Here is a 19,927-nt window from a genome sequence, read left to right on the forward strand (position 1 = left end):
GTTTTAAATAAAAGCTAATGAAGGCTGGGGGGGGGGGATAGGTCAGAGTTAGAATGCCTCTGGGTTCAATCCCTAGTCCCCCTAAAAAAATCTGTTTTGTCTTTTATTTTAAAAATCTATAGTATATTGATACTGTACAAAATATCTTATATTACTTATACACACATTTCTCTCCCAATTCCATAGTCTACAGAAACTTTCTAGATGTGTCTTACTTACCTATGCTTGCTTCTCTCTCAAAACTCCGCAGTGTGCCGATGCCCGAGAGAACATCTTATTTCTATGCCACTTTCTTTTCTCTCCCGATTCTGTGAGCAGGGGTCAAGATCTGTGACCTGATGCGTCGCGTCTGTCTGGGCTCAGTTTCCTCCTCTGGATAGCATGCCATCTCAGGGGCCCCGAGGATCCCCGGCCATTGGTGCCGTATGTGTAGCAAGTAGGGTTTGCTCCTCTGGAATGAGAACTCCGCCCGCTCCCCGGCGCGCAGAGTTACAAGGGGAGCCGGGGCCAACGGAGGAAGGAAATTTTTACGGAAGATCGTGTTGGCCCACTAGAAGTGGGAAATAAGCCGGGCATGGTGACGCACGCTTGTCATCCCAGCACTGGGGAGGCTGAGACAGGAGGATGGCGGTTCGCGGCCAGTCTCAGCTACTTAGTGAGGCCCTAGGCAACTCAGTGAGATCCTGTTTCACAATAAAGAATAAAAAATAGGGCAGGGGGTGTAGCTCAGAGGTAGAATGTTCCTGGGTTCCATCCCCAGTACAGCAAAAAAAAAAAAAAAAAAAAAAGGGAAATAGCGGGCAATGGAGCCCCATCCTTCTTCCAGAGACAGATCTGGTCATCTATCCTCTGCCAGTCACCCTAACTTAGGTCATTCCGTTGTGTTGTGGGTCCTCTCACATAGTACCTGTCTAGGCATAAAATTTATGTCGCGGGAGCATTAATGCAAGGCCGCTTTTAATAAGATGAAGACGGTCGCTGTAAGGTGTGAGCTGGTGATGATAGATTTTATATACTTGAGACATGTTAATTAGCTTTGCAAGAGTCAAATGAGCGTGGGCAAGGAGAGAGCTTATCTTTTAGTCTCTCATGTTCTGCTATGGTAACAGAGAAGGTATTCGAGACATCTTTTCGGTTTTGGGGTGGCTATCCGTCAGTCTTTTTCTCTGTCCGCACAGAATTGATCTGTATGAAAACCCAGCTTTGGCTGAGGAGAGAGAGGAGGCAGAGGAGCGCGTATTGAGACCTGCACAGTGCCGGGCATTCTGTTATGATCGGGGAGACAGAGCCTCCGTGTGTTGCGTGTGCCATGGACTGAGTGTGCGCATCTTTGGGAAAGAGACTGGCTCAGTGTTTAATCAGCACCAGCCCAGGACTTTGACTTAAGGATTCAGGCTAATTGCTTGGAGCTTTAAGTATTACAGCCAAAATGCAAAATAAACCTTGGGGCCGGGTGTGGTGGCGCACGCCTGTCATTCGGGTACTTGGGAGGCTGAGATGGGAGGATGGCAGGTTCCAGGCCAGCCTCAGCCACTTAATGAGACCCTCAGTAACTTAGCAAGACGCTGTTTCAAAGTAAAAAGATAAGATAGTTGTGGTGTACTTGGGAGGCAGAGACAGGAGGATTGCAGGTTCAAGCTAGCCACTTAGCAAGAGCCTGTTTTAAAATAGGGCCGAGGCTATAGCTCAGAAGTATAAAGTCCCTGGGTTCAGTCCCCAGGAGTAGAATAAAGACAAAACCAAAACAAACCCTGTAGCCCAAATCCTTCCTTCTTCCAAAAGGAAAGCTCCAAGTTTAACCTGTCAAGGACTTTCCTGACTCATGAGTACAAGGGCACATGGACAGGCCATCCTAGCCACGCCTCTGAGTTTCAGGGGCTAGATCAAGGTGCACTGTCTCTGGCGAGGCCACCCGTCAGAGCGGAGGAGGAAGCGCAGCCGGCCTGGTGAGAACTCTGAATTCTCTTCCAGATCCCTGAGGGGTTTGCACGCCCAAGGCCCCGTGTGTTTTTGGAAGGCCAGACTTTGTGCAAGGCCAGGAAAACAAGGTTCCCAGCCTCCAGCCGAGAAGCTGCAAAGTTTCATAAAGATTTTCAATAACAGAGTTGATGGAGAGGAGACAGAAGAACGAGGCAGAAAAAGTAGAGATCCCGTCAAAAGTGACACAGAGCGGGGTGATGTGGGCTGCTATCTGTTGTAATGTACGAAAAAAGGGAAGGGGGCAATTTAGAAATCGCTTGAAGAATAAAGACCTTAGCAAGAGCAGTTATTTCCTTTGATCAAGACAGGTCGTTTGGTTGAAATTTTGATGTCTAAGCCCCTGGAAAACATCTATTTTTTTTCTTCTTTTCTCCCAATTTTGGAGAATTATAGGAGTTAAAAGAAGGGGGAGAATTCTGACAGTGTATGCTGCTATTTTAAGAAATGGAATTGCTAAGTTGTTGCTTAGAAAGACTAATTGTGACAACAGTCATTTGGTGGCTTCATTCACAAAAGCATCCCCGGATCTTTGCAGAGCATGGAGAGGATTCAAGAACAGAGGGTGCGAGTCAGGCATGGTGGCGCACACCTGGAATCCCAGGACCTGGAGGCTGGGACAGGAGGATCATGGGGTTGAGGCCAGCCTCAGCAACTTATTGAGGCTCTCGGCAACCTAGTGAGCCCCTGTTTTACAATATAAATAAAATAAGACTGAGGGTGTATAGTTCAGAGGTAAAACTGAACCCAATCCTCAGTACCAAGAAAAAAAGAAAGAAGGAAAGAAACAAACAAACAGAGGGTCCAGTACTGTTTCCAATATTTCTTTACAAGTTGTGTATTTGATGCATCTAAACTTATTTCCTGCCTCTTCCTACTGAATTTTTTTCTACTACTCGTCTGTGGTAACCCCTTAGGAAACAGAGTCAGAAGAAAGAGTCATGGGTTTCTTTGGCTAGCAGCCAAGGAAGATGTAACAAATACTAAAATATCTTTCAAATATATATATATATATTAGGACTTTAAATTCTTCCTGAATTTACTTTCCCTCCATCTCTCCTTCCCTCCCCTTTTTCTTCCCTTCTTTCTTTTTGTACAGAGGATCGAACCCAGGGGCAGTCTATCACTGAACTACGCATTCAGCCTATTTATTTTTGTTTTTGAAATAGGGTCTCACTCGGTTGCTGAGGCTGGCGTCCAACCTGAGATCCTCCTATCTTGGCCTCCTGAGTCCTGAGATTATAGGCTTGTACCACTAACCCCAACTATAAAATTTGTTTTTTAATATTTCCTTACAATCCTTTTTTTTTTTTTTTTTGGGTGGTACTGGGGGTGGAACTCAGAGGCTTTCTACCTCCGGGCTATACTCCCAGACCTATTTTATTCTTTATTTGGAAACAGGGTCACTAAGTTGCCGAGAGCCTCCCTAAGTAGCTGGGGCTGGCTTCGAACCTGCGCGATCCTCCTGTCTCAGCCTCCCAACCGCTGGGATTACAAGCGTGCGCCACCACACCCGGCTTCCTTATAATTCTTTTAATTTCTCAAAGCTCGGGTAATTTTCCTCCTTTCAGCCTGAGTGATGGTTACTTGTCTTTAATCTCTTTTCTTCCCCGTGGTTGAATTCGGTCTGTCGCTATTGTTGATCATACCAAAAGAACCAGTCTTTGGTATTACTAATTTCTCTCTGCTGTTTTTCTGGCTCCTAATTCAATAGTTTCAACTCTGGACATTATTACTTGTTTTCTTCTTTTTACTTTTTTTTTTTGTTGTTTGAGAATCTTAAGGTGTAGGATTAGATAATTGTTCTGGGATATTTTCTAATCTTTTATCATACAAGTTTTTAAGACTGTACGCTTTTTTCTAATCATCGCTTTAACTGGAAACCACAAATTTTGTCATTCTTACCTTCATCCTTTTTAAAATACTTTCTAGCCGGTCGGTCGTGGTGGCGCATGTTTGTAATCCCAATAGTTGAGAGGCTGAGTCAGGAGGATCATGCAGGTTTGAAGCCAGCCTCAGCTACTTAGTGAGACCCTGTTACCAAAGAAAATATAAAATAGATCTGAGAGTGTAGCCCAGAGGTAGAAAGCCCTTGGGTTCCATCCCTAGTACCACACACACACACACACACACACACACACACACACACACACCTTTCTGATTTACCTTGCCATTTCTTTTTCAGCTCATAGGTTATATAAAAGTATGTTAATTTCTAGATATTTGTGGACTTAACAGTTTTTTCTCTGTTGTTCCTATCTAATTTTGTTTCAAGTAAAGAATATTCCTTGTGTGCTTCCAATTCTTTTAAATTTGCTGAGATCTCTACTGTGGTCTGGTTTTTTTTTTTTTTTGTCTTTTCTAGAGATTTCCTGCACATTTTAGAATGGACGTATATTTTTGTTGTTGTTGGGTGAGGTAGTCTATCAGTGTTTGATAGATCATACTGATTGGTAGTATTGTTCAAAGTGTTGCTGAATTGTTAAATGTTCTCTTTGTCTCCTCAAACACATTTTTTTGGTGCTAAGGATTGAACCCAGGGGTGTTCTACCTCCAAATTATACTCCCCAGCCTTTTTATTTTGTTTTACTTTGGAACAAAGTCTTACTAGGTTGCTGAGGGTCTCATTAAATTGCTGAGGCTGGCCTTGAGCCTGCAATCCTCCTTTCTTAGCTTCCCAAGTCCTGGGATGCCAGGTGTATGCTTCGGCGCTGGGTGACAACTTTTATGGAAGGCCGGCACACAAAGCTTGTACCTTCACAGAGTCCCCGAATCCTAGATTGGGCCACGGTGAGTTCTCAGTAGTAGCAGAATCCCGCCACGGTCCTATAGTTGAGAAGTGACTCAAAGCCCATAAGCAAAGCAGCAGCAGCAGCAGCAGATATTAGCTCTTTGAAATATGGGGCCATCCGAGATGGGTGAGCAGCAACAGAGCTGTTAGGGGTAACATCTGCAGCCAACGTCCGCACTAATGTTTCACATCAGTACCTCCTGACGACCCTCTCTTTGCTAACTTTGGGTTTAGGTGGAATGTCTGCAGTCGGTAGTATGGGCTCTGCTTGTCCATCCGTTGCTCCTCATGTAGCTTGCTTATTACGTGTACTGCTGATCTCCATTTCTCATCCTAGTCGGAATGGGGTTGCTGGACCTGTTTCCAAAAAGAATCATGAGTTAGGTGTTGGGTTCATACCCACGTGCTGGTTGATAGTTGACTCAATTTCTCCAGCTGTTTTCTGGGTTTGCGGTTAGCAACTGTTCCCAAAACAGAAACCTCATGGAAACATGAAACATGGTCCCTGTCAGGAAAGAGAGCAGTATCCAGCTGGGCAGAAAGACTCTTTAAAACAACTCAAATGTAACAGGAAAAATTGCTATCATGGAAAATAGTTTTGCACACACACGTACTTAACGTCACAGATCTGAGAGAATAAAAAAGGGAGAGAGAAACCTTGGACAAACTTTGGTTTTGCTTATATTGCTACCTATGAATAATCTTTCAAGGCCAAACTCCATCCCAGTTTTAAGATGGAAAATACCATCTCAAGGAGTTTAAAATAAACACGCGTATCGGATACACCATGAAGTCATCGAGTGGCGGCTACTCAGCCACAGCTTTCGGGCTATCGAAAAAGCATATGATGTTTTATGCAAGGAAACTTGTGGCTTCCACTCGGAAACATCACAGAACTAGGCAAATGTGCGCATCTCTTATTGGGTACCATTCGGAGACATTTCTTTCTCGTCTCCTATCCGAATTGAGCAGCTCACATCAGAGACCTGTCTGTGAAATATTTACTCATGATTTTTATTTGAAGGGAAAGTCACTGGTCTCTGAAAGCACACTTCATGGTGAGGACCCCTTGCTTTCAGAAAGAAAATTGAAGCTCAATAAAAATATAAAAAGGTTTCAAGGAGCATAGAGAGGTCTTGTGCTTTTTTTTTCCTTTTCAAGAGTTAATTGATTTGCTCCCCAAAAGGGTCTCTCTAGAACTCTAGGTAGACAATGCTCTAACCTTGTCAGTTAAGGATAATAAATTTAGAGCGAGACCGTTTTGGAAGCAAGGGCTTAGAATGAACTGCGTTCTGTAGGAGGAGCGCCCAGGGTCTGTTGTTGGCGTCTAGGGCCCTGATTAGATAGGTTATTGATTTTGGCTGCTGGTGATACAGATCTTGTTCAAAAGGCATCAGGCTCATGCTGAATAAAATAGTAGCAAACTCAAAAGGGGAAAAATAAAATAAAAAGAGCCTTGGATGGACGCTGGCCGGCAGTCCAAGCCCAGTTCTTCAAATGGAATGGGCCCGGTCCCTGCGATTCCTCTGGAAGCCGTTATGTGTATTAAATGCTGGAATAACTTGATATCTTAAAAGCGTATATACTCATCCAAGTAAAATGGTTTTAGAAGACTACCGGGAGTTCCTTGGCTTTATAGTTAAATCAATACCCAGATTTATGCCTCTTGGACAGAGAAACTTGAATTTAATTGAGAAAATGGATCTAATGAGAAGAGACAGATTTCCTGCAGATGTAGGAAAGAAGGCTTTTTTAAAATTTAAACATTTTTTTACTTATTATCTGAAAAATGAAACAGGTACTTTTGATTTGAAGAGGAAAATATAGCTTTATGAGAAAAAAAAGACGAGCGTCGAGAAACTTTAAGAGCGATTTGTGCAATGACAGCGAGTGTGTGAATGTCTGGAGTCTGGCAGGGCTCTGTGTGCGCGTGCGTATATATGTAATGTCTCATTTAAATTCTTGAATTTAAGATTCATTAATTGTACCGAAAAAAAGCACGTAATATTTTACTTTATACTGCACAATTAATGGCCATATGGTATTAAATTGGCAACCGGGCACTGGAGCGTAATGGTTTTAAGCAGAAGCCCCGACTGTCTCGATTTCCGTCTTTTTCTTTTTCTGCATTTTGTGGCGCTCTGCATAGAAATCTGTACTTTACTCACTTAAGCAGAGGTACCAATTCTCAAAAAGGACATTATAAAGGGCATCTCTAATTTCTTTAGGAACAGTCATAAACACAAATTCTCTAGATATTCCTTTCTGTGTGCTTCAAAACCCTAGTGTTTTCCAAATGAAGGAAAATCCACTAAGAAAAATCAGAGCTGGGCGTGGTGGTGCACGCCTGTCATCCAAGTAGTTGGAGGCTGAGAGAAGGATCACAGGTTCAAGGCCAGCCTTGGCAATTTAGTGAGACCCTCAGTAACTTAGTGAGACTGTTTCAAAACGAAAAGTAAAATAGGGCTCAGGGTGTAGCTCAGAGGTAAAATTCCCCTGGGTTCAATCCCCAATACCAAAAAAAAAAAAAAAAAAAAAAAGTAAAATAAAAATCAGCCAACTGAGATGTTTGGTAATCTACTATTTATTTTTAACTAGTCTCAATTCTCCACGTTTTTTTTTTTTTTAACCACATTGTGCTTTAGGAAAATAGTCAAACAGGGTGTTCCTACACACACACACACACACACACACACACACACACACACACACACCTTTAATTTCACGGAGAATCTGCATCATAACGACACACTCAGACCTCGAGTTGAAAAGAAGCAAATTCAGCTTCCAGAAACATATGGAGGCGAGTGACTTCAAGCAGAATCGTCGAGGGCAGAATTTGGCTCTGCGACGTTTTATGAAAGAGTTCCAGAAATAACCGGCTGTCTTCCTGCTGTCCAGAAAATACACCCTCTTCTTAAAAAATCATTTTTCACGTTACCGTTCCTCTGAGTTCTGTTTCTCACACATGGAGAACTCCATTCTGTCCACACCATCTCCGAACATCACAAGCAGACGAGGACTTTGGGTGTCAAGGTGCTGAAGACGGATCGCCCGAAGCTTGGAAACCCGGCTCTGGTTGAGGTGAGAATGGCCCCGGATGAGCAGACGTGGTGCTTCACAGGTGGACCTTCTTCTGCTGAAGATTTCACGAAAAGAAAATTTAAAAAAACTTTGGACATATCAAACCCTTACTGCTCAGAGCATTTGTAGGTTTTATGGATAATGCTATAAATAAAAATACACTTTCAAAACGAACACTGCAGAAAGTGGAAAATCTGAGTAGTGTTTTGGCCAAAACGATTCCAAAGAAATATGGGGGGAAAAAGACTATGATGTGATTTAAAAGGCACAGGCTTTGATTCCCAGCCTTTGCTCAGATACAGTTTATCTTTATTAAAGAAAGCATAAATGATGTTTATGGTCTTCCATTTTGGTACCATAGGGGATATTTGGGGATTTCTTCGGGTGTCTTCTAGACCCTTTCTATGCTTTTCCAAAGATGGGGCCATTATGCCTGAAAATCAAAACCAAAATTGCAGATGTAGCAGGTGAGATGGCACACACTTGTCATCTCAGTACTTGAGAGGCTAAGACAGGAAAACAAGTTTTGAGGCCAGCCTCAGCAACTTAGCGAGACTCTGTTTCAAAACAAAAAATAAAATAGGGCTGAGGGTGCAGCTCAGAGGTAGAATAACACTGAATTCCAAGTTTAGTACCATGAAAAAATGAGAATAATTTCAAGATATCTAGGAAAGGGATAGTTTGTCACCAGCACGTGGATGGCAGGAATGTACTTGGTGCTAAAGCAAGCGGAGGTTTAGACTCAAGTTGCACAAGCCCTCGGGGCAGACCTGCCTGGTTCAAGGCTGTAGTGGACTTGATTTGTTTTGTGCTGATGGTGATTTGGAGAATAAACATAACCAAGTTTTTTTTGTTACAGCTGAGCGCGGTGGCCCAGGCCTATAATCCCAGCACTTGGAAGGCTGAGACAGGACAGCAGGTTTGAGGCCAGCCTTAGCAATTTAGTGAGACTGTCTTTCAAAATAAAAAAAATAAGAGGGGCTGGGAGTGTAGATTGTAAATAGAATGCCCCTGGGTTCAGTCTCTAATACCAAAAAGGAAAAAAAAAAAATTCTGACGAGGAGACCCTATCTAGCAACTATCTACAGAATCATAGCAGCTGACCTGACTCATTCAAAATCTGGTTTTTGTTACAGAGAACTTTCTATTAAGCTTTGTACAATTCAATTTCACTTTCTGTTTCTTTCTCCCTCTTTTATTCCACAGGTAATCATGGGCCAGGTAAAATATTTTAAAATTCCTTATAGGCTAGTTAGTAATTGGAAGCCAAACAGATTTTCCCCCTAAGCTGTTCTATAGTTTCACGAGTGACTTTTTTTTTTTTTTTGGTGGGCTCAGTAGCTCCTGTGTGCCCCAGGCTGTTCTCTGCATCATGCTAGAGAGAGAGAGAAAGAGAGTTTATGATCCCACCTGTATCCATGAGAAAGAAAGAAAAACAAAGCTCTAGATTTTTAAGCCTTGGAAATTGTGTGCCATTAAGAAATGGCTACTGCCAGCTTTCTGCTATGGTTTTTTTAACCTCTTTTTTAAGGGGTAAAAAGTTCATTGTACTAGTTTCCTTGGGAGTACTGATTTTTCCTCCTCCTCCTCTTCCTCCTCCTCCTCCTCTTCCTCCTCCTCCTCCTCTTCCTCCTTTTTCTCCTCCTCCTCCTCATCTTTCTCCTCCTCCTCCTCTTCCTTTTGTTTGTGGTACTGGGGATGGAAACCAGGGGCATTTTACTCCCAGACCTTTTTATTTTCTTTGTTTTGAAACAGGGTCTCACGAAGTTGTTGAGGGTCTCTACACTGCTGAGGCTGGCCTCAAATTTGCTATGCTATCTCCTGTCTCAGCCCCCTAAGTACTGGCATGACAGGCATGTGCCATCACACCCGGCTGATTTTCATAGTATTTGAAGAGATATTCTATTTAATAAGTGTAGGCTGCCCGAAAGGTGTCAGATCTGTGTTTGGGTTTAGAGATGGCTGTCGACTGCAATTAATACCAACCCGAGACCTAGATAAGATATTTGTAACTCCTAGATTTAGGAAAATTGCTGTTAATTGTGAGGGTAGAACCGTTATGAGAGTTTTTCATGGTGCATTTCATGGTGTATAAGGAGAATTTCCCTCCCATTCTTCTCTACAGTATACCTATTTTTAAGACAGAACCTAGTTTCGTTGTATTCATATGCCTACAATTTGAAAGAAAATATATCTCCAGAAGTAGTTAAGCTAAGATTCTATCCTTTCAATGAACTTCTCAGTATCACTGAGGTCTACAACTTCCCAGGCTACCATCTCTAGAGAAGGAGTAGCAAACTCTACCACTTCTAATTGTACATCGTAAATCCTACGCAGACAATCTAATTTCAAAATCATGAACCCAGCCAATTCTAACATATTTTCTTATTACATCTTATTTCCCCAACTCTAATTAGCACTGCCCCCTCCACCCCCACGGATAGTTTAATGTTTTCACATTGAAATCCATCTTAAAATCAATAAGGATACTTAATACGGTAGTTTTTCTTTTATATTAAAAAGCTGGTATTTGACTGGCTTTAGTCATAAGAAGTTTCTTTTCTATTTTTAAAATTCTTAGAATTATTTTGTGTGTGGGGAGTACTGGAGCCCCTAATTCTGAGCCACACCCCAACGATTATTATTATTATAATTATTATTATTTTCTCTTCTGAAACAGCGTCTTGCTAGGTCGCCGAGGTTCTCCTAACGTTGCCAAGGCTGGGCTCCGACCTGCAATCCTCCAGTCTCTGCCTCCCAAGTCCTAGGTTGCTAGGCGTGCGCCACCACGCCTCGCTTAGTCCTACATTTTTATTGTTTGACATTCGGGAGAACAGTTTGTGCAGAGATATCTCTTCTGTCCCCGCTGTACAACTCGACTTGACATTCCTGTGATATCTCCATACCATAGAAACTCACATTTCGGGTGAGAATTGAGTTCACCAAGTCCACCAGCACCAAACAATACTTACAAGTGGGATATAGTGCATGTTTGTCTTCTCTGTGCATATATCTATCCTCCTGTCTCAGCCTCCCCAGTACTGGGGTTACTGGTGTGTACCACCATGCTCAATTGAGAATAGACCTTTCACTAGGGAATGTGCGTTTATGTGCAATTTCTCACAGGCCTCACACTTATCCCATGAAGAAGATCCTAATATCATTCCCATTTTAAAGAAGCGGCCACTTAGCCAGATGAGGGAAGATGATTGGAATTTGAACCCACTTCGGTGTGTCTTTAAAAAACAAACAAACAGCCAGGCGTGGTGGCGCAGGCTTGTAATCCCCGCGCTTGGGAGCTGAGACAGGAGGATCGCGCAGGTTCAAAGCCAGCCTCAGCTACTTAGTGAGGCTCTCAGCAACTTAGGGAGACCCTGTTTCCAAATAAAGTATAAAATGGGTCTGGTAGTATAGCCCAGAGGTAGAAAAGTCCCTGGGTTCCACCCCAAGTACGACCAGAGGGGAAAAAAAAAAGAATAAAAATAGGGCTGGGGTTGTAGCTCGGAGGTAGAATGCCCCTGGGTTCCATCCCTAGTACTGCAAAAAAAGAAAAAAAGAAAAAAAGCAGGCATGGATGGTATCTACCTCTGGCCATTTTTAATGGAAGAAGATCTCTTATATCTGTTCATGGTAGAGTTTAGAAAATTGTGCAAGCATATGGGCGATATATGTGCGTGTTTGTATGTCTGCAAAATATACAGTTGGACGGTCTCTATATGTACTCGCTGCAAGAATGTATGGTGTATGTATATATCTATAAACACTCCCCCTCCATATGCCGCGTGATATAGTTAGCAAGATAAACCAGTTGGCGGCTCCGCGTGCTGGCAGGGCCACCTCGGAGCAGTTGCCGGCGTGAAGCGCCCCTTCCCCCCAAGGGCTATTTTCTCTTCTTGTCTTGGGCTGGGCTCTTGCAGAAGCAGGAGAGGGCATTAAAACAATCTTTTGCTGGAGTCTCTGTTACACTTAAGCTAGCCCTCTTCCTGGAAGATATAAATGCCCCGGCAGATCAGCGTTTCTTCAGTGCCAGTATCCTTCCTGGAAATGGCGTTAAAGGACGCACCCTGTCCGCTTGTCTCAGGCCGAACGAGAAAATAGCGAGAGCCTTAATTCCCACTGCGGGGACATTAGCATAAATCTCCCACTAATACAGCTCTGTCTCTTAGTGGAACAAGTACAGAGGCCCAAGGAAAGAGGCTCAGTGGCACAGGGATGAAGTTCTGGCAGCCAGGGCGGTGCCCTGCAAAGGAAACATTTAATGCTGGGGTGTCTCCAGCTCTGTGATTCCACTGGGGAAGTAGTTAGGATTTTCCTCTGTTTGGGCCAGGAGAAATGGTTACATATCTCACTAGGAGACATGATTTTTAAAAATAGTACTGGTGATTGAAAGGGGGGCATTCAATCTCCAAGCAACACCCACAACCCTATTTTTTTTTTTTTTTGGAAGTAAGATCTTGCTAAGTTGTTGAGGGGCTCACCAAGTTGCTGAAGCTGACCTCGAACCTGTGATCCTCATATCTCAGCCTCCCAAATAGTGGGCTGACGGGTGTGTGTCACCACACGTGGTTTCTCTCTGCTTTCTTAAATTCTTGCTCCCCTTCCTTGTAGAAGTGAAAAATTTCAGTGCCTTTACGTCTCCTGGACGAGTGCTTCATAAATATGTTTTGTGTGTCGGATGCACCTAGATGAGGCTGGATGGGATTGTGCGGGGTCCTTGTGCCCAGGCAGATGGCGGCGGGTTGAAAGTTACTGAGGGTAGAGACCGTCTCCGCTGCCTGTGGCCACACGTGTCGGCTGACCTGCCAGTGCACGGGCATTGTGCACACCACTCCAGAAGTTCAGTATCTCATTCCGCGGAGGCCCGCTTATTTATTCTCACTTTTTATTGTTTGGTACTGGGGATTGAACCCAGGGGCATTCTATCTCTGAGCTACCCCTCCCCAGCTGTATTTTAGTTTTGATTTCGAAACAGTTTCTCTAAATTGCTGAGGCTGGTCTCCAATCTGTGATCCTCCCGTCTCAGTCCCCCAAATACTGGGGTCACAGGCCTGCTTACTTGCTAGGAGCCAGTAAGCTCATTGATGGCAGAGCTGAGTCTTCCAAACCAGAATTTTTATTTGCGGGCAGGGCCTGAGTTTTGCTTCTAAGCAGGTGTCTACTTGTAGAGGAGAAACACTGATGGGTGTCAGAGTTGGAAGAGAACCTGGAGTTTATGGAATTGCTTGTTGGTGATTGAAATGTGCTTTGTTTTTCTTTCTTTCTTTCCTTCTTTCTTTCTTTTCTTTTCTTTCTTAATTTTTTTCTTTCTTTTTATGGTGGTACTGGGGATGGAACCCTTCTAACCTCCGGGCTACACTCCCAGACCGATCTTATATTTTATTTGGAAACAGGGTCTCTTAAGCCAGCGCGGCTGGCTTTGAACCTCGCGATCCTCCTGTCTCCGCCTCCCAAGCGCGGGGATGATGAGCGTGCCCACCGCGCCCGGCGCTCTGTTGTATTTCTGAAGGGAGCCAGGGAATGTCTGTGTGAAGTCCTGAGTTAGCACTGCGATGGGCTTGCTGCCTCTGAACAACTGAGACGTTGAGCGGACAGGTCAGTGGTTCTGTGGCCTCTGTTATTACGGTCTTCTTGATTGCTCACCATGGAATGGGTTTCATCGCCGTTCTAGAGCTCCGTGTGTTGAGGCTTGTGAGTGTGTTGTGGTATGAGGAAAAGACTGATCAAGGAGGGGCGTGAGGACCCGGGAGGAGCGTGAGGACCCGGGAGCCGCTGAGGAGCCGGGTGTGGTGGCGCAGGCCTGTCAGCCCACTACTTTGGAGGCTGAGACAGGAGGATCTCAGCAGCTTAGCAAGGCCCTGTTTCCAGATCAAAAAGAAAATAGGGCTGGGGGTGTAGCTCAGAGGTAGAATGTCTGGGTTCAATCCCCAGTACCAAAAGCAAACAAAAAAAATCCCACCAGAACCAAATGTGTGTAAGTTATATATACTGCCGTGGTACACGTTCTAGAAAGAGGTAGTATCTGTAGGCCCTGATACATATTGTGTCTAGGCATTCGCGCGCGCGCGCACACACACACACACACACACACACACACACACACACACACACACAATACCTAGGCATTACCTAATAATGCCTTACACAGTAGAAGTCTGAGGCCTGCAACTTCTTTCAGTAGAGTCTCTTTTATGTATATTTTGTCTTGAGAGAACACTTAGGTTTTTTTTTTTGTTTTGTTTTGTTTTGTTTTTTGGTGGTACTGGTGGTGGAACCTAGAGGCTTCCTACCTCTGGGCTATACTCCCAGACCTATTTAATACTTTATTTGGAAACAGGGTCTCACTAAGTTTCCGAGGGCCGTACTAAGTAGCTGAGGCTGGCTTCAAACCTGTGCCATCCTCCTGTCTCAGCCTCCCAAGCGCGGGGATGACAAAGTGCACCACCACGCCCGGCTGAACACTTAGGTTTTAATAGTGCTGTAACCTTTAAGCCAAAGGGAGGCATCTCCAAGTGTGACTTTTCTTGCTGTCGAAACTCAGAGGGCATCTCTTGGGGAGGGGTGTAAAGAGCCTGGCAGCGTTTAAAAATTCAGAGAAATAGGCCAGATATCCTGTCCAGGCCTTGCTTCCTTGAAATACGACTCGATTTTGATTTAAAAATAAAAACAACTCTCCTTATCTGTAAATTGGAAAAGTAAAAAGTCCTAACCTTGTGGGCTTGTTAAATCGAGCTACAGAATTCACAGAAATAATTGCAGGATTGTGGACTATTTATACTAAACCCCATCATGCGGAGGGAGAGAAAGAGCCCCCCTTGCCTGCTCCCTCCTTTCCAAAACACTCATTGCAAGATTCCAGGATAATTCCGAACTGACTTTCTTGTGATCTGTATCATATCATCTATGTTTAGACATTTTCACACTTTCAGCCGAAAACATTTTGGGTGTTTTTCCTTTAAGAAACATATACTTTCTTCCACATACATATATATGTATATATATGTATTTTTTTTGCAAGTTCCAAACTGTATCACCACTGCCGTACAAATGATCGCCTTGGAATAAGCAGGATTCAGGGGATCAGTGGCAGACTGGGATGGGGGTGAATGAGTCCCCTGAAAGTTCAGGAGCGAGATTGAGCTGTTGCGGTGTGGGGAGGTGCTGGTGAAGAAGGGGGTGGTGTTCAGGATGCGTGCAGGGGCAAAAGGCCAGCTTAGGTGCTAAGAGCTACAAAGACCCAGGCTGGCCGTGCTGTTTCGTTTTACCTGCAAAAAGGCCTCTCTGTCTGCAGGAAACCAGGCTCCGTCCAGGGAGCTGAGAGTTTTGCAACTCTGAGAATGGCCTGTGCTCCAGGAGAGCTGGCCCAGGCGCTGCCCCTGGACACGCCTTGGAAGAAAGGGGTGGAGAAGCTGCGGGCAGCTGGCATCATCCGGAGGAAGCTGGGCGTGCCTGGCTCCACTCAGCACCAAATGCGTTACCGTCACTGTGAGCCGTTGAGACCCTGGCTTGGGCCCAGCCATTTGTTGGAAAGCCTGGGCTCGGGAAAAGGCTTGGAGGCGCTGCAGCTGGCCTTTAAACCGCCGCTTGTGGGGGAAGCGCATGCAGGGTGCTTTGGAAGGAGAGGACCCTCCTCGGATGTTGGGTGTAAATGTGACATCGCAGCAGGCCGGAACCGTGGGCGGGTCCTGTCTCTCCCCAGAAAGACCAGACTTTGAGAAATTTCCCTGAACACCAGTGATTTTATTTGTAAAGTGAGCCTCTCCCCTTTCATCCCCACGAAGATGAGCTGAGCCCAATTGAGTTAGATTTTACAAGTTCATTACGGACACTTAAGAGTCTCTGCCAGGCGTGGTGGCTCATGCTTGTAATCCCAGCATTCGGGAGGCTGACTGGAGGATCACGGTCTCTGGACAGTCTCAGCTACTTAGCAAGGCACTTTGGAACTCAGTGAGACCCTGTTTTAAAAATAAAAAGACAGCAGGGCGTGGTGGTGTACACTGGTAATTCAGGCAGGGGAGGCTGAGACAGGAGGATTGCGGTTCGCGGGCAGCCTCGGCCACTACTCAGTGAGGCCCTTTGCAACTCAGTGAAACCCTGTTTCAAGATAAAGACTAAAAAATAGGGCTGGGGGTGTAGTTTGGAGGTAGAATGCCTCTGGGTTCCATCCCTAGTACTGCAAATAATAATAATAATTAAAATAATAATAATAAAGAAATAAAAAGACTAAAAAATAGGGCTGGGGGTGTAGCTTGGAGGTAGAATGCCTCTGGGTTCCATCCCTAGTACTGCAAATAATAATAATAATAATAATAATAATAATAATAATAATAATAAAATAAAAAGACTAAAAAATAGGGCTGGTTGTGTAATTTGGAGGTACAATACCCCTGGGTTTTATCCCCAGTACCACAAAAAAATAGTCTCAGTTGCTCGCTCTTTCTTTTTCTCTTTCCCTCCCTCCCTCTCTCCCTCCCTCCTTACAAAGGACTGGTGGCTAATTCAATTTTTGTTTCTTTTTGGTACCTGCATACTAATGGTGAGACCAAAAGAGTCCCAAGAAGAAAGTTAATCAGAACTGAAAGCCGAACATTTAAACAGTCTCCCTTAGCCGGATGTGGCGGTGCACGCTGTCATCCTAGTCCTGGAGAGGCTGAGACAGGAGGGTGGCGGGTTCGAGGTCAGCCTTAGCAATGTAGCAAGGCCCTGTTCCAAACTAAAACATTAACACAGGACTGGGGTGTATCTTAGAGGTAGAGTGCCCCTGGGTTCTATCCCCAGGGTCAGTAAGAAGGGAAGAAAGAAAGAAAGAATGAGTAACAGCCTCCTTCGCTCTGACAACTGAGAGAAAAGTAAACTGAATCTGCTTCAGTTTTTTGGATTTAAATATTAAATGTTATTTTTATTGGTACGTTGTAATTATACCTCACAGTGAGGCTCCCTATTCACTGGATCTTTCTTCTCACTTATCCAAAGCCCCTTCTGTTATAGTGGCCGATCTCCCTTAGCATGGAATCCTCTGGCTCCACCCATTTCTCTGCCGAGGACAGGACTTTGATCTTCTTCATGGCTGAGTAGAATTCCATAGACTAAAAGTTCCTCCTCTGCTCATCTGTTTTTCTTTTTTCTTTTTTTTTTTTTTAACTACGCATTTGTTTATGTTGGCTACTCTCAAACGTGTTTTTTTTTTAATTATCTTTACTGTAATTGAAGTGTCAATATCCTTTCCACACTCTAGGAAAGGACACCAAGACCTGGACTATTTTATTTCTGTGGCTTGCCCAGAGAGGGAGGTTATCGTGAATGTACACCATGAGTTGTTTCTTAGCTTTCTTTGGCGGGGGGTGGGTGGGTGTGGGGGTTCAGGAACCAGGAAAGAAGAAAATATTCTACAATTCCCAGAAGAGATGTCAGCCCACATCTCTGATCTTTGTGTCTATTAGTCTCTTTCCCTCTCCCTCTCTGTCTCTCTCTCTGTCTCTCCCTCTCTCTGTCTGTCTCTCTCTCTGGTACTGGGGATGGAACCCAGGGGCATTCTACTTCCGAGCTCCACCCCCAGCACCCTATTTTTTTATTCTTTACTTTGAAACAGGGTCTCACGAAGTCGCAGAGGGCCTCACTGTATAGCGGAGGCTGTCTGTGAACCCCGGTCCTCCTGTCTCAGCCTCCCGAATGCTGGGATTCCAAGCGTGCGCCGCCACGCCCGGCTCTTAGTGTCTCTGTAGACAGGGCTTCCAAGGGAGACTAAGTTCAGGGTCAACCCAGTACCCTTCAAAGCAGGGGTTTCTCAGAGGTAGAGACTCCCCTGAGTTGAAAAACAACCCCTTTGTCCAAAAGAGAAGCTGTTTTGAACCAGATCTTTGACTTAACTAGTATTTTAATATCCAAGATAGGAACACGGTTGCACATACTCGTAATCCCAGCACTGGAGGAGGCTGAAACAGGAGGATCGCAGGTTGGAGGCCAGCCTTAGCAACTCAGTGAGACCATAAGCCACTTAGCAAGAATCTGCTTCAAAATACCTAAGTTACAGGCTTTTAAAAGATATTTAGCCAGGTATGGTGGCGCACGCTTGGAATCCCAGCATTCGGGAGGCTGAGACAGGAGGATCGCGGTTCACAGACAGTCTCAGCTACGGAGTGAGGCCCTCTGCAACTCAGTGAGACCTGTTTCAAAATAAAGAATAAAAAGCAGGGCTGGGGGTAAAGCTCAGGGGTAGAATGCCCCTGGGTCACATCCCTGGAACCATAAAACATTATTTGGGGAGCAGCTTTCTCAGAAAGCCAGTAGCAAATGCGTGTGAGGTACTTGAGTTGAAATGAACTAGTTACCCTGTAGTGGCACCCTGTGAATAGAGTGGGCCGCCCTCACGCCCAAATCTGTAACTGTCTGTCTGCTAGCCTTGTGAACCCGTCTAACAAAGAAAAGAGAGCTTTCTCAGGCCTCAAAGTGAGAGCAGTCAAAAGAAAAAGAGAATTTAGGGGGTGGAGACTCAGGAGAGAGAGGACGGCGCTGGAAAACAAAGACAGGGACGAGGGGGCCGGTGGCTGCCTTCCGGGCGGAATTGCAGCCATCCTTGAGAGGCAGCACTGAAAGCGTTCGCACTTCTCAGGGCTCTGCGCGAAAGCAGAGGGGCGTTCCGTGGTGTGCCGATCCTGGCCGAAACAGCGCAGTGCGAAGACGGGGCCGGGGTCATCTGCTTCTCTCAAAACTGCTTTGTGTGGCTAAGAGTTCACAATGCCCCGAGAAGCATCTCATCCTTGGTGCCTCCGAAATGTCAGATTCGTGCCACAAAATGCATTTCAAACGCATTGGCCCGGATTAACAGGCGGGGCTCTTGGCTTGACGTGTTTGCAGAACGCTGGGTTCACATTTTGCTTTAGAACTCAGGTGTTTATTCACTCTCTAGGGGCCGGGTCTGCCGGGTCTCTAAAACATTGATCTTAGGATGTGTCTTCTACAAAGTCTCTGCCTGTAACCACTGTGTTGCTAACTGGTCTTGCGGAACTTCAGAACCCTACTGTTGAGTTACAGAATGATTTCACTTTTCATTTCTTCCCGCTGCTAAAGGGCATTCTACCTCTGAGCTACACCCACAGCCCTATTTTAGTTTTTAATTTTGAAGCAGGGTCTCACTAAGTTGCTGAGACTGGCCTCCAACCTGGCCTTCTTCAGTTTCAGCCTCCCAAGTCCCGAGATCACAAGCATGTACCACCATACTCGGGTGGAAGGGTTCGCTTTTTAGCCTTGTCTAAGGTGGTTCCAGGTGAGCCTTCGTTTACACAATCTCATTCTGAATGATCTGTCCACTGTCAACTTCTCTCTTTGGTCCTCTCTGCGTGTTATTCCAATCGTGGCACATATTGCTCAGAATGAATTCAGCTTTCTGGGTAATTACATAGACCAGGTTGAAGGAGAAAGTAATCGGAAGGCTCAGTCAAAATTGAAATCTGGTCAGACATAGTGGTGCGTGCCCGTCAGCCCAGGAGGATCGCAGGTTGGAGGCCGGCCTCTGCAGTTTAGCAAGACTCTCCGCAACTTAGTGAGACCCTGTTTCAAAATAAAAAATCAAAATAAGTTTGACCCGTGTGGCTCAGAGGTAGGATACCCCTGAGTTTGATTCCCCAGCAACACACACACACACACACACACACACACACACACACACACACACAACACACACACTTCATTTCTTAAAAGAGTAACAAAAAGGGTAGAAAATAGAATAAGTCACACAAAACAATTGATACAGAAATAAGGTACGTATATTATGCTAGGTGGTGATAGTAATACTGCTTGAAGCTGAAACTTGGTGTATTAAATGACCTAATCTTACACCAAGAGTCCCGTTGAATGATTTCATTCACTGCCCTCTGCCATCTCATGGGCCAGGGCCAGATTTCTCACATTTCGTCAGCCAGGAGACGCAGAGAGGGCTAGTTAATAACCCGAGCTATTTAGCTAGCAAGTGGTGTTAGCAGGATTGGGGCGAGCCTCTATGTAGACCAGGATTCTCTTGTCCACTATTCCATGGCAAACGTAAACTACTTGCACTACAAGAGGACACTGTGGAGCAGAAGT

This window comes from Muscardinus avellanarius (genome assembly GCF_963383645.1).
Source record: "Muscardinus avellanarius genome assembly, chromosome: 22".
Taxonomy (NCBI): Eukaryota; Metazoa; Chordata; class Mammalia; order Rodentia; family Gliridae; genus Muscardinus; species Muscardinus avellanarius.